Here is a 15065-nt window from a genome sequence, read left to right as displayed (position 1 = left end):
TACTAGCAGATTTAGATACACTAACAAATTGAAGCCAAAATCCAGATAATACTTTTTAGGCAGTTATAGGGACAGTTTTGTTTCTTTTGGGATAAAGGTTTTACATACTGTATATAAATAAAACCTGATCATTGGTAAATGGTTTGTCTCAACACTGTAACTGCTATATCTGCAGGACAGCTTGTTGTGTCGAAAAACCAGCCAGATCAACAGGTGAAAATAAAAGAAAGCTTAAAGTGGTTGTAAAGGCTCAAGGTTTTTTACCTTCATTTATTCTATGCATGAAGGTAAAAAACCTTCTGTGTGCTGATCCCCTGACAGTCCCCCCAATACTCACCTGACCTCCCTCTCGATCCAGCAATGCGCACAAGAGCCTTGGCTGTCTCAGGACTCCCTCTCCTCATTGGCAATCACAACCAGTCAGCCACTGAGTAGAGTGCGGGGGGGGGGGGGCAAACCACGGCTCTATGTGTCTTATGGCCGCATAGAGCCAGGCTCAGGAGCGAGCATGCACCAGTGACCCAATAGCACTTGACTTGCTACTAGGGGCACTATTGAAGGGGGAGGAGCCAGGAGTGCCAGTGGAGGGCCCAAAAAGAAGAGTCTCAGTCGAGCCTCAGCTCTCCTGGGTATCTCCCTCATTGGCTGAGACAGCAGTGGTAGCCACTGGCTCCCACTACTGTCAATCACAGCCAGTAAGCCAATGAGGAGACAGCAGGGGCAATAACGGACATGCAGAGCAGTGGCCCAGAAGTGAGCCTTCTTGGGTACCCCCCTTGCAAGCTGCTTGTTATGGGGGCACTAGGCAGAATGGAGGGGCCTGGAGTGCAGGCGGATGTCCTGAGAAGAGGAGGATCAGGCCTGGTCTGTGCAAAACCACTGCACAGAGTAAGTCAGTAAACATGTTTGCTATTTAGGAAAAAACATGAACCTTTAATGTCACTTGAAAAAAGAAAACTAATGAGGCCATCACATCTAACAATTGGTAAGCTGCAATAATAAATGTTTGCTATTATTACCACTTTTAATTATTATAGCTATTATTACACTATAAGGTTTTTTTAGTAGTAATAAATTGTTTACTAGTTGTAAAGCCTTACCTGAAATGGATTATTATCCTAAAAACATGTTTAATACCATATGATCACATTTCTTCTCAATGCTGATTTAAGACAAAGCAGCTATATTTATGAATCCTCCTACAGTGTCATCCTGGAATGATGTCACAAATGCAGTGATAACTGTATACGCCGCATACCATGCATGCACTAATGCAGAGCAATCACGTGATGGGGTCCTAATATCCCCCCGATAATTACTTAAAGCAGTATTAAACACAGAAACAAACATTTATTATATTGCAGCTTACTGATCCCTATATGTGGTGGTTGCATTAGTTTCCTTTTTAAAGGCTTTGTTTCCTTTATTTTCACCTGGTGATCTGTAAGACAGAACAAGCTGTCCTGCAAATGTAGCAGTTACAGGGATGAGACAAACCATTTGCCACCGACAGGGGTACTTACGTTGATCAGCTTTTGTTTATTTATAGAAAACTTTTATCCCAAAAGGAAAAAAAACTGTTACTGCACCTGCTTACAAAGCGTGAGCTGGAGTTTGGCTTCAATTTGTTGGTGTATCTAAATCTGCTAATGCATCTAATACTCTCCTCTGCCCAGACTGACAATGCTGCTGTCTGCTCTGCCCCCTGTGCTTTTTCATCCACAGTGGAGGCACTTTAACACAGGAGGTGTGATACTGGCCAGATCACCAGTTGAAACCAGAAGGAATAAAAAAGCCTAAAAAAAGAAAACGAATGCAGCCAACACAATGCAGCCAATGATTGGAAAGCTGCAATATATATAATTTTTGGTTTTGGGTTTAATATCACTTTAAAGCCCAACTGCGGACAACAAACAAATGATCCCTTGTAGTGGGGCTGTGTCTGCAAGGGTTAATTGCTCATTTAGGTCTGGGGGGGACATAAAAAAGAGGACATACTTACTCAATGCTCTGCTCGTTCCTGCAGCTTCTTCTCCCCCAAGCTTCAGCAGTTTAGGACTCTGACATCATCAAGACCAAAGCAGGCTCCATAGTCCTGCATTGGATGTGATGACTCCAGGGGAGAGACCACCACCAGACCACGGAGGAGCGCCATCTACTGGACAAGCAGTAAAGCAGGTGAGTAAAACTGTTTCTCTTTTCCCCTAGAAAAAACAGGCAGTTAACTCTTGCAGCCCCATTGTAAGGGATCATTTTTTAGTTGTCAGGATTCCGGTTTTAAAGCCTAGGCATACCTACAAAAAAAAAAAATACAAAATGAGGAACATTACTTACTTAGGCTTTATTCTGCTCTTTTTTTTTCTCCAGAAAATAGCACCATCTTGGTTCAGGCCTTATCCACAGTCACCAACTACTTTTTGTCCTGAGATACTGGCTCTGAAATAACACAGTCCTGGTGCCTGTTACGTACTTGGCTGTGTTCACAAATGTCTGACATAGATCAGCCCCTGCTGCAGCCTCTTCACTTGAGACTATGTAAACTGCAGTTTGATCAGTGGGAGAGAGGAGACTGAGGACATGCTTCCTCCTGCATGCAGCAGATTGAATATATTATCTCAGCTCAGACGGAGCCCAAAGGCAGCTGTGTAATAATAAGACTTTCTGATTTCGTCACTCACAATTGCATTGTTCCAAAAAGGTTCTTTTAAATACGTCATACTGGACATTTAGCAGGATTCCAGGTGACAGATAATAGAAAGACAGGAGGCCATACTTATCTGGAGAGTTACTGTAAATTATGCTCATTGATTTCACACTCCAGGAAGCCATTATCTCTGTAATATTAGAATCTAAGCACGTTCTATAGAGCATCTGATATTGTATTCTCACATCCATTCTCTGCATTTGCATCACCCGTACAGATCTAATCTACCAATGTGGAGGCTGTGGAGCGATGGATTTGCATAACTACGTATATTCGGCTTGGATCACCAGTTGCGCAATGACTTCAGTAAATCTTTGCAGTGTAGGATTGCAGAGCTTTGCTTTAGACAGTGGGTGGCGCTGAAGCTGAGCAGAATAATAATGTACAGGCTAGTCATCCTTAACCCTGTGATTGCCAGGCAATGACAATGATTAATAGGCACCCTGATACTGTTCTGTGTTTACATTATCGAGAATGATTTCCCATTTATTTAGATATAGATTGCAAATTCAAACAAAGAAAGAGCTCTTGAGTCATGGATTATGTGCATAGCAAGTTTTGCTGCTAAATAAATGCTACTAGATGCACGCTGCATCATACCGCTACAGTCATCTGAAAAGTGTATTTATGGGGAGAAATCTCAAAAATGGCGTAGTTTACAGCATAAAAAATAATATTTCAGGGCACTAGTGAGGGGCTGATCAGTTTAAATTATAGCCCAACTCTGACTCAATTTTTTTAACTCTGAAGCTGTCCCTCTTAATCTGAAGCTGTCCCCAGCAGTACCTCTTCACACTAGATGTCCTCAGTCTTCTGGACTGAATGACACCCAGCATCACACAACCCTAAAGATTAAAGCAGAACTCCAGCCAAAAACTTACAAGATAAAAATGAATAACCCACTAAAAGATAGAACAGCTTTTGCTGCAATGTTCAGCTTTAATTCTGAGATATCCCCAGCAGTACCTTTTTCTTTTGCTAGATGTCCTCAGGCTGATAGACAGCTTCATTCAACTCACTTCCTCTAAGCCCTGGTCATCCTGTACCCGTCCTAGACTGTAACTGAATAGTGAGAAGGAACACAATGCTGAGTTCTTCTCTCTGCTTTCTCCTCCAATCAGCATGCTTTTTGTCAGCACATGAACTGACTGGCCCCTTATACTTTTGTCACTTGTCACACTCCATTCCTGCTATATAGAGGCTGATACCAGGTCAAACCTAGGGACTTACACTGCTTACAATTACAAATCACATTGAATGATGTGTTAATGATTACAGAGCTGGATTAATTTGTGTCTTTTATATGCATGCAAATTGTGTCAAGGCATGATGTATGATATGAAGTGTTAATAAATCTGCTGGAGCTTATTTACCTGCCTGGGAATTTGTATTTCTATTAATCCAGTCCTGGGATACAGGCAGCCCTGCCAGACAGCACAGCCAACCATGTGACCTGACTTTTCTCGAATGCAGTTAAAGCGGAGTTCCACTCAAAAGCAGAAGCTGCACTTATTTGCCTCCTCCCCCTCCACTGCCATATATGGAACCTTTTTTGGGGGGGGCAGGTACCTGGTTTTGACAGGTACCCGCTTCTACTTCCGGCTCAGTTTGCCACGGCAAAGTGAGATGGAAGTTTGGCCCCCTCCTCCCTCCTGCAGACTCCTGGGACTTGTGACAGGTCCCAGGAGACTGCCGGACCAATTAGGAGGTGCAGCATGACTAACACATGCGCAGTGGGAACCAGGCTGTGAAGTCGCAAGTAGTGGAATTAAGTAGTACTAAGTAGTGGAAGGTATTTGGTAAAATATAGACTTTCCCTGGATCAGAACATCGCACCAAACTGGATGAAAAAGGCAGGAGGAAACTGGTCAGAGGGACTACCAAGAGGCCTACAGCAACTCTGAAGCAGTTGCAGGAATTTATGACAGAGTGGACATTGTGTGACAACAATATTACAAATTCTCCACAAATGTGGCTTGTATGGGAGGGTTGCAAGAAAAAAGCCACTCCTCAAGACATACCACATGCAGTCACGACTGAGCTTTGCTAAAACACACCTTGAAGATTCTGAGGCCACATGGAAAAAGATGTTCTGGCCAGATGAGACTAAAACTGAATTATCTGGCCTCAAAAACAAACAATATGTCTGGCTGCCGAAGCCCAGGTGTCTGCTGGAGAAGTTGGTGGAAATTCAAACCAGCTCACCATCCAAATACCGCCATTCCTACAGTAAAGCATGGAGGTGGTAATATCCTGCTATGGGGGGGGGGGGGGGGTCTCTGCAGCAGAGACTGGAGCAGTTGTCAGGACAGAAGGAAAAATGTATGGGGCAAAATACTGTCAAATATTGAGGAAAATCTGCTGTTCTCTGCCAGAAAGTTGTCAGTGGGAAGAATGGGAAGGAGTTTTACCTTCCAACATGACATGAAAGTACACAGCACAAATGACCACTCAGTGGTTGAAGGAGAAGAAGGTGAATGTCCTTGCAAGAAGAGTGGGCAAATATTGCAAAATCTAGATGTGCAAAGTTAGTAGAGACATATCCCAACAGACTAAAGGCTGGAATTAAAGCAAAAGGTGGTTCAACAAAATACTGACACAAGGGGTGATCCTTTTTACAAATCAGTGATTCGTTTTTGATTTAAAAAAAAAAACATTTCTGACATTATTGTTATTATTATTATACAGGATTTATATAGTGCCAACAGTTTGTGCAGATCTTTACAGAAGGTAGACATTGCAGTTACAATACAATTTGGTACAAGAGGAAACAGAGGGCCCTGTTCATTAGAGCTTACAATCTAGGAGGAAATGTTGGAGTTATATCTTTCACTTGAATGTTATAATTTGCACTGAGTAAATAGAGCTGGATAAAAAAAAAGCTGTGTTTGTCTTCATTTCAGGCTGCAAAGCAACAAAATGTGATTATTTTAAAGGGGAGTGGTTGTTTGCTATACCCACGATATATACATGATTCTGTGCAACCGGCCCACACTGTAGTAGTACACCTACAGTGCGCAGTCAGCAAGTGGTTAAAAAATAATTAAAAAGTATATTTATAAAAAAAAGCTGCATAGCTGTACGTCCATCAAAACTGCATGTAGATTCATTCTGAGTGAATGGTGCAAAATCAAATGTTTTCAGGCCATATTGAAAAAAAAAAAGTGTAAATAAGGAAAATACTGTATTATGGTCACTAGATGGAGCTTAGGAGCAAACATATTCCTAATAATACTCAGCACCATCTAGTGGCTGTAATTCAGTCTTCTCCCCTTCAATGTGTAACATCCAATCTGCAGAGAACATAACCTGAGAACCTTTGATTGTGCCCAATTTGCACAGAATGATTTTAAAGCAGTCTTTATGGACAAACAGCTTTGCAACTTTTTTTATAGTTACTCTCCTTAATTTTGTTTTTTAGCATGCCTGCATCTATCAGTATTTTTTTTTTATATCTGTGTGTGTGTGAGTGTGTGTGTCATCCTTGGCTTTTATGGACCAACATTTACTGTGTCAGTTATCAATCCTGTAAAAGACTTTAATGTATTGTGATGCCATACCATCAGTGAAGTGCTCAGCACGTCCATAATCCATGAGGTTATTTATATTTTACAGTATAAGAACATCCCATTAAACTGCACAGCAAAACCTCTATGAACATAACAACCGAATCAACAGATGCTGAATCATATTGTTAAATTGTGCACAGGTCACTACACAGTAACAAAAGATGCCGGGCTTCAATCTGTCACAACAAGTCTATTTTCCCTGTGAACTATTCAGTTGGTTTTCAGTAGCTCTGAAGCAGAAAATGTGAAGATACATAGAAGTGTACAGTGTGAAAAGGGCGAGATGAACGTGTTTTTATACGCCGCTTAGTTATTACCATAATATTATGTGAAGTATAAAAGGCGAAGGATGTGGGAGAGGATGGTCGCTGTTTAGCTGAACCCCACAGGGCTCCTGATCAAGTGGAAATAATTCAGTTACAATAACAGGCTTATGTAATGTGTATTTTTTCCAATATTAAAATAGAATTCCGCAAAGGATCGTTCTGTCTGAAGTGGTCATATAATATAGCATCATTATGAGAAAAGGACAGTTCTTCCCTTATGGAGCTGGTTCACATGGGTGACTAGTAGGTGGAAACAGCAGGTGGTTGGGCCGTAGTTTTAATGCATCCTCCCCTTCCCATCTCTCACAGAAATTCAGCCTTTCAGGGCTGTTACGTGCCTTGGCTATAGTAAACATTAACTGGCATGTCACATATGAAAAGAACTGCACTGCAACTCCAGACACAGTGGGTTGTCATTCTGACAGTTAAAACAGGCTATAAGTGGGCAACATATCACATACCCATCGCCTGTCAAAAGCCCTCTAAAAAGCTATCCACTGCCGATCACTTTTCATGGTGGGTGCAATAATAACATCACGTGTGGACAAGCCCTTAGGGTATCTTTGTGGCTCTAGTTGCCCGGTTGTTCTTGTTTAGTGACTCTTGGTGACTTCATATACTCTGGCACATGAGGTCTGTCTGTAGGCAGTTGCATCTCTGGGCTCTAGTATCTCAGTAGTCATTGCTTTATTAATGCTGCTGTCTATCCTCATTAGCCTCTGTTGTCTTCTTTTCTTTCTGCTTTCCAGCATTAGAGTCTTCTCTAGTGAATCCTGCCTTTGAATCATGCACCATAAATATCTAATTTCAGTGCTTTCCAGTGATGAATCCCTGTATATTTACTTGGATATTGACTGTTTTAATATTTTTCAGGCCAAAGAACTATTATGGGTGTTATTTATAAACATATTGCATAGCTTTCTGTCCATGAAAACTGCATGTAAATTAATTGTGTGAATGGTAAAGATCGAATGTATGAAGTAATCTCTGCAGATCGAATCATGTTTGTAAAATGTATTTTGCTACATGGCTTTGGTAAAAAAAAAATCCCAATAAGTGTATATTGATTTGTTTATGTAAAAGCTATAGCATCTACAAACTATGGTATAGATATTGGAATTTACACCATTTTTTGCTGTACGTCGCTGCACTAGTTTAACTGACAATTGCACAGTCATGCAGTGCTGTACACAAGTGAAATTTATGTCTTTTTTTCCACAAATAGAGCTTTATTTTGGTGGTGTTTGATCACCTCTGGGTTTTTTATTTTTTGTGCTATAAACAAAAAAAGACCAAAAATATTGAAAAAAAAAACCCCCAATATTTGCACATTTCTGTTATAAAAAATATCCAATAAACTCAAATTTCATCATAAATTTAGGCCAAAATGTATTTTGCTACATGTCTTTGGAAAAAAATCCCAATAAGTATACAATACGTGATTTGTGTGAAAGTTATAGCGTCTACAAACTATGGTATAGATACTGCAATTTACACAGCTTTTACTTTCTGACTAATAACCTATAACATTTCTTGAGGTGTTAAAATGCCAGGGCAGCACAAACACCCTCAAATGACCCCTTTTGGAAAATGATGAAAATTTGTTTTTTTACACATAGTTGTCACTTAAATTATATATTGCTCACACATGCCATGGGTATATGTGGAACTACACCCCAAAATACATTCTGCTACTTCTACCGAGTGTGGGGATACCACATATGTGAGACTTTTTGGAAGCCTAGCCACATACAGGTGCCAAAATCCAATTGCTCCTTTGAAAGCCTGAAGGTGCGTAACTTCATTTCACTTCCTCACTACCTATCACAGTTTCAGAACCCTGGAAATGCTAGGATAGCACCAACACCCCCCACCCCCAAAATTAACCCTTTTTGGAAAGTAGACACCCAAAGGAATTTAATAAGAGGCATGGTGAGTATTTTGCAGATCTCATTTTTTCTCACAAGGTTTTTGAAAAGAAAAAATAAGTTTTCGCTTTCTTTCTTCATTTTACAAACACTTTTGGCAACAAACAAGATTTGCAAAATACTCATCATGCCTCTTATCAAATTTCTTGGGGTATCTACTTTCCCAAAAGGGGTCATTTGGGGGGAGAGGTTACTATGCTGACATTTCAGGGCCTCCGAAACTGTGATATGTAGTCAGGAAGCGTAATGAGGAAATAAAATCCTTTAAAGACCACCAAAGATGCTTATTGGATTTTGGGGTCCTGTACGCGTCTGGACTGCAAAAAGGTCTCTCACATGTGGTATCCCCATACCGGGGAGAAATAGCATAATGTTTTTTTTGGGGAGTAATTCCACATATACCCATGGCATATGTGAGCAATATATCATTTAACTGTAATCATTTAATGTGTAAAAAAAATTCTTTTTTTGTAATTTTCCAAAAATTTGTGGTAAAAAAAAAAATTCTTCTATTGATTCAACATGCCTCTCGGCAAACAGTTTTGGGTGTCTACTTTCCACAAAGGGGTCATTTGGAGGGGGAGGCATTTTATGCCCAGCATTAGAAGTTTATGCCACACATCACTTACACTTCTAACCATTTGCCTTTTCTGACACTTTTTGTTCAAATCTGTATTTTTGCTAGAAAATTACTTTGAACCCCCAAACATTATATTTTTAAAAGCAGATGCCTTAGAGAATAAAATGGTGGGTGTTACAATGTCACACAGTACTGTGTTTTTGAACAAAATACACTTTTTTGAATTTTACTGCACAAAAACACAATATATTGGCCAATTGTTTGGTAATTATTATTATTTTTATTATACAGGATTTATATAGCGCCAACAGTTTGCTCAGCGCTTTACAATATAATGAGTGACAGTACGGCAACTATACAGTTCAATACAAGAGGGATAGGAGGGCCCTGCTCCTAGGAGCTTACAATCTAGGAGGGAGGGGCTAGTGGTACAAAAGGTAATACTGCGGGGGATGGATTGGTAGGAGGAATAGAAGATTCCATTATTAGCTGAGGGCAGGATAGGCTTCCCTAAAGAGATAGGTTTTCAGAGAGTGCCTAAAAGTGAGCAGAGTAGGTGATAGTCTGATAAATTGGGGTAGAGAATTCCAGAGGATGGGGGAAGCTCTGGAGAAGTCCTGGAGACGAGCATCGGAGGAGGAGACAAGGGAGCTAGAGAACAGGAGGTTGTGCGAGGAGCGGAGAGTACGGTTTGGGTGATATTTGGAATCAAGATTGGTGATGTAATTTGGGACAGAGTTATAAATGGCTTTATATGTTATTGTTAATGTTTTGAATTGTATTTGTTGGGCAATGGAAAGCCAGTGGAAGGATTGGCAGAGAGGGGTGGCTGATACAGAACGGTTAGTAAGGTGGATGAGTCTTGCAGCAGCATTCATGACAGACTGAAGAGGGGATAGCCTGCAATTAGGTAGGCCAATGAGGCAATGAGGAGGGAGTTACAATAGTCAAGGCAAGAGATAACCAGGGAGTGAATAAGTTGCTTAGTGGTTTCCGTGATTAGGAATGGGCGTATCTTGGAGATGTTGCAGAGGTGAAGTCTACAAGATTTAGACAGCGATTGGATTTGGGACTGAAAGGACAGATGGGAGTCTAGGATTACACCTAGTACCCTGGCATGAGGGCAGGGACTGATGATTGTGTTATTGATCGTGATGAAGAAGGAGGGGGCACGGGCTAGAGGGAATACTAAGAGCTCAGTTTTGGAAAGATTGAGTTTGAGGAAGTGGAGTGACATCCATGCCGATATGTCACTTAGTAGGTTTGTAATGTGAGAGGAGACTGAAGGGGTGAGGTGAGGGGTAGAAAGATAGATTTGTGTGTCATCAGCATAGAGATGGTACTTAAAGCCATGGGAGTTTATCAAGTGACCAAGGGAGGAGGTGCAGATGGAGAAGACAAGGGGTCCAAGGACAGAACCTTGAGGGACCCCTATAGAAAGAGGAAGTGTAGAGAAGGAGGCAGAGTTATAGGTAATGCTGAAGGAGCGCTGCGATAGGTAGGAGGAGAACCAGGAGAGAGCAGAGTCTCAGAGGCCAAGAGAGTGGAGTTTTTTGAGGAGGAGGGGATGGTCAACCGTATCAAAAGACACAGAGAGGTCAAGTAGTAAGAGTATGGAGTAGTGGCCATTGGCTTTAGCTTGTTAGTAGATCATTAGTGAGTTTTAGTAGGGCAGTTTCAGTGGAGTGTAGTGAGCAAAAGCCAGACTGTAATGGGTCAAGAAGGTTGTTACCAGTGATTGTAGACTAAGCATTCTAGGAGTTTAGAGGTAAATGGCAGCAGGGAGATGGGTCTTAAGTTGTTCAGGTTGGTGGGATCCAGGGAGGGCTTTTTAAGTATGGGAGTGATGTGTGCATGCTTTAGAGGGGAGGGGAAGGCACCGTTAGAGAGGGAGAGATTGAAGATGTGAGTGAGGGAGCATAGGATGGAAGAAGAGGTTAATGTATAAAAGATGATGTTATGCTGAGTAAATAGAGACCAAACATGACATGCTTTAAAACTGCGCACACCTCGTTAAATGGTGACAAACTACATACATTTTAATTTCTATGGGTGACATTTTAAAATCCTTTACAGGCTATCACTTTAGATTTACACACGAGGTCTAGTGTTTGAATTACTGCCCTCGATCTGACGTTCGTGGTGATACCTCACTTGCATGGTGCAATGCTGTTTACATACCAACACGGGGCCGCCAGTTGTGTGTGCCGTTGTTCACGAGCGCGGGGGACAAGGGTGCTTTAATTTTGTTTTTTTTTTTAATTATTTATTTTTATTTTTTTATTTTTACACTGTTCCTTTCATTTTTTTATCAGTTTTATTGTTATCACAAGGAATGTAAACATCCTCTGTGATAGCAATAAGCAGTGACAGGTACTCTTTTCTGTTAAATCTGGGGTCTATTAGACTCTAGATATCTCCTCTGCCCTTAAATCATCTGATTTCACCAAGATTGGTGTGACCAGATGCTTTTCCAATTTAAAAATGGCAAAACAAAGTGCAAGCCATTGCATAGCTTCCAGTTTCTTAGACTATAGAGATGACTGTAGCCATTCCAGTCTAAAATTAGCTTTGTGGTCAGCTGGTGGAAATGCCAGTTGCATTCTTAGGTTCCCCGATGGGATTGGACTGTTCGAGAAAGACATATAAGGCAGTGGGGGGCTTCTCCTCCCGCTGCTTGTAAAATTAATCCTGCAGCTAATTAGTAACTAGAATTGCTTTTACATGAAAGCTGACCGCAGCTGAAGGCATCATCCTGGTATAACTACTCAAAGTCCATTGATGTACCAGTATGTCATTGTTGGTCATAAATGTTATGTACTTTTTTTTATGGAGCCTGTGAGCGGAATGAAAAAAAGAGAAGAAATCTCTGCCAGAAAAAGTATGTGGTATTCCCACCATTAGAATATACTGCCTTGCATCCACCCTCTTCTAATGCTGGGCATACATGATTTTTTTTTTTCGTTCAGCTCTAAAAATAACCTAACAGATTCCTCTTTTCACATTGATTGATGTGGATGAAGAAATCTGCCAAAAAAAAGTTTACAAATATATGCCAAAGCATAGGAGCGATCCACCCACTGACCACCCCAGGCTCCCATGCTTGGGAATATATGTTCTGTTTTTAATTGCGGATGAGAAATCTCATCCAACAGCACTGCACACATTGATGTATATTTTGAGAGCATACCCCATTGCTGTCAGAATACAGATCAATGCTGAAGCTGAATGGTGTTCTTGCAAAGACAACAACAACGGTAAACAATAAAAATAGTAACAACAGAACAGTACTTTAATAAAACAACTTTTTTATTGAAATCTGTTCCAAAAAATATTATAAAATATATATGCATAGGAGCGATCCACTCACTGGCCACCCCAGGCCCCCATGCTTGGGTATATATGTACTTTTTTAATTGCGGATGAAAAATTTCATCCAGCAGCACTGCACACATTGACGTATATTCTGAGCACACCCTGTTGCTGACAGAATAAACAGATCATGCTGCAGCTGAATGAAATTCCTGCAAAGAAAACAACAATGGTTAAAAATAAAAAAAATAACAATAAAACAGTAAACAACAACTATTTTGGGTTTGTTTATTTTGTACTTTTTTTTCTTACTTTTGTTTTTTTTTAACTGTAAACTTTCGAGAATGTTAGGGTCTCTCAAAATGTGATAGCCAGTTTCCTGACTACCTAACATCTTTCGAGACCCTGTGTAAATATGTGCCCTAGACTGTGCCATGCTGTACCCTATACTAATACTCCACTAGTGTGTGGCAGCATCAGAAGCAGTCCTTGAGGCAGAGACCAGGTTGGCCAGGACAGGAGGGAAAAAGAAAAGAAAAAGAAAAGCAGGTGCCACGCCTAGTTACATGTCTGCTACAGTCACAACATCTTTTTTGGAGATACTTTTGGGTTGGGGTACTAGGAATGGCATCAGGAAAATTCCTCTCATGCAGCTGGCTAACTGCATTTGGGTTGAGGGTTTGGGCCACAGCACCTTCAGGATACAAAAGGGCCGTGATGATCTCTTCCTGAAATTTTAGGAAGGATCCACTTTGTCCAGTTGCTTTGTAAAGCACAAAAGCGTTGTACAGAGCCAATTGAAATATGTATACAGACACTTTTTTGTACCAGCGTCTAGCTTTACAGGAAACTAAGTATAGCTTCATCATCTGGTCGTTGAAGTCCACCCCTCCCATGTTAAGATTATAGTCGTGGAAACAGAGGGGCTTTTCAACAACACCAGCTGCCGTGGAAATTTGGATGGCCGTGTCTGCATGAATGTAAGACAGGACGAAAACATCCAGTTTGTCCTTCCACTTCACTGTGAGCAATTCATCATTTTTCTCCCCCCGTTCTAAGTCGGGTATTTACAAGCCATTGAGGGAAGCCCCATAGATTAGGTCGCACTGTGCCACATGCTCCATTTCCAAGATTGTACAAATGTCTAAACAGTGGCACGGTTGTATAATAATTGTCCACGTACCCCATATGGAAAAAGGGTGAAACCAAGTCCCAAACTATCTTGCCAATGCTCCTCATGTTGTCTGGGAATCCGGGGGTCTCCACGGCACTATCTTTTCCCTCGTAAATCTGAAAATTACATGTATAGCCTGTTGCCCTCTCACAGGTCTTATACATTTTGACCCTAAATCTGGCACGCTTGCCGGGAAGAAATTGTTTGAATGCAAGGCAGCCAGAAAAATTAATGAGGGACTCATCAACGCAGATGTTTTGCTGGGACGTATAGACATCTGCAAATTTTTGGGTAAGGTAATTTACGAGGGGCCAAATTTTGTGGAGCCTATCATATTCAGGGTCACCCAGGGGACGACACAGTGTATTGCAGTTGAAGTGCATGAATCGCAACTTATTATCATATCTATGCCTGGCCATGGAAGCAGAAAAAATAGGCATATGATGAATCGGGTCTGTGGACCAACACAACCGCAACTTTTTAGTAATGCCCATGTTGAGGGTTAGGTAAAAAAAAAACCTTTAAATTCGGAAACTGTAATAGGTTTCCATGCAAATGGTCTGGCCAGGTTTTGATTTGGGTAGGTGGCAATACATTGTTGTGTGTATAAATTGCTTTGGTCCACAATCAAATTATAAAAATCAACTGTGAAAAACAGCTCCAAAAAATCAAGGGGAGTAGGTACATTTGCTGTTTCCACCTGAATTCCAGGTTGAGCAGTGAATGAGGGAAGTACGGGTGCTGCAGAATTTGTGAGCTGCCGATCAGGATCAAGCACATCTGGAAGGACATTATGGGCTCTACGGATCTGTGCTTGAGTTCTTGGTGGCTGCGGTACACTTTGTGCTAGCCACCGCACCGGCTTGTACTGCAGTAATGGGACTTGGCACGTCACCAAGTGATACTGCAGTGCTGGTATCTAAAAGACCAGGATGTACTAGGCCGCTGGTGCTCGCCAGTTCACCAAGAGGTAGAGCGGCACTAGTACTGGCACTCTGCTGCATACTGTATATGAATCATCATGTAATTGTAACACCTCAGCAACCTGGGAACAGGGTCAAGTACACCTCACCTTAGCAGGGACCTCTACTTCATCGTCTAAGCTATCTGTCAGGGTTCTGCTGCTCTCTACAGGCTTGTATTCTGAGCCTGATTCTGTCAATGAGGTTTCCCCTTCGCTCTCATCAGACATACTCAGAATTATGTAGGCTTCTTCACTAGTGTACCTTTCATTGGACATTTTTGCCACTAAATTTATACCTAGTGTCAGGGACTGTTTGAACCGCTACAAAAATATTTACCTGCTAGTGCTAGCAGGGATCAGGCCTGATCTTGCTAACCCTGCAGTTTTGTGTCAAGTGACAGTGATCTACTGACACTGCACTTGCTGGGTAGAAGAGGGGGGGGTTAAGGGCAGGGCCTAAACACAGGTTCTAGCAGGTTTTGGGGCTGATCCTGCTAATGTACTCAAA

This window comes from Staurois parvus, unplaced genomic scaffold (assembly GCF_062004578.1).
Source record: "Staurois parvus isolate SC_StPar_1 unplaced genomic scaffold, SC_StPar_1.0 ptg000136l, whole genome shotgun sequence".
NCBI classification, from domain to species: Eukaryota; Metazoa; Chordata; class Amphibia; order Anura; family Ranidae; genus Staurois; species Staurois parvus.
Note: the sequence above shows the minus strand (reverse complement) of the source record.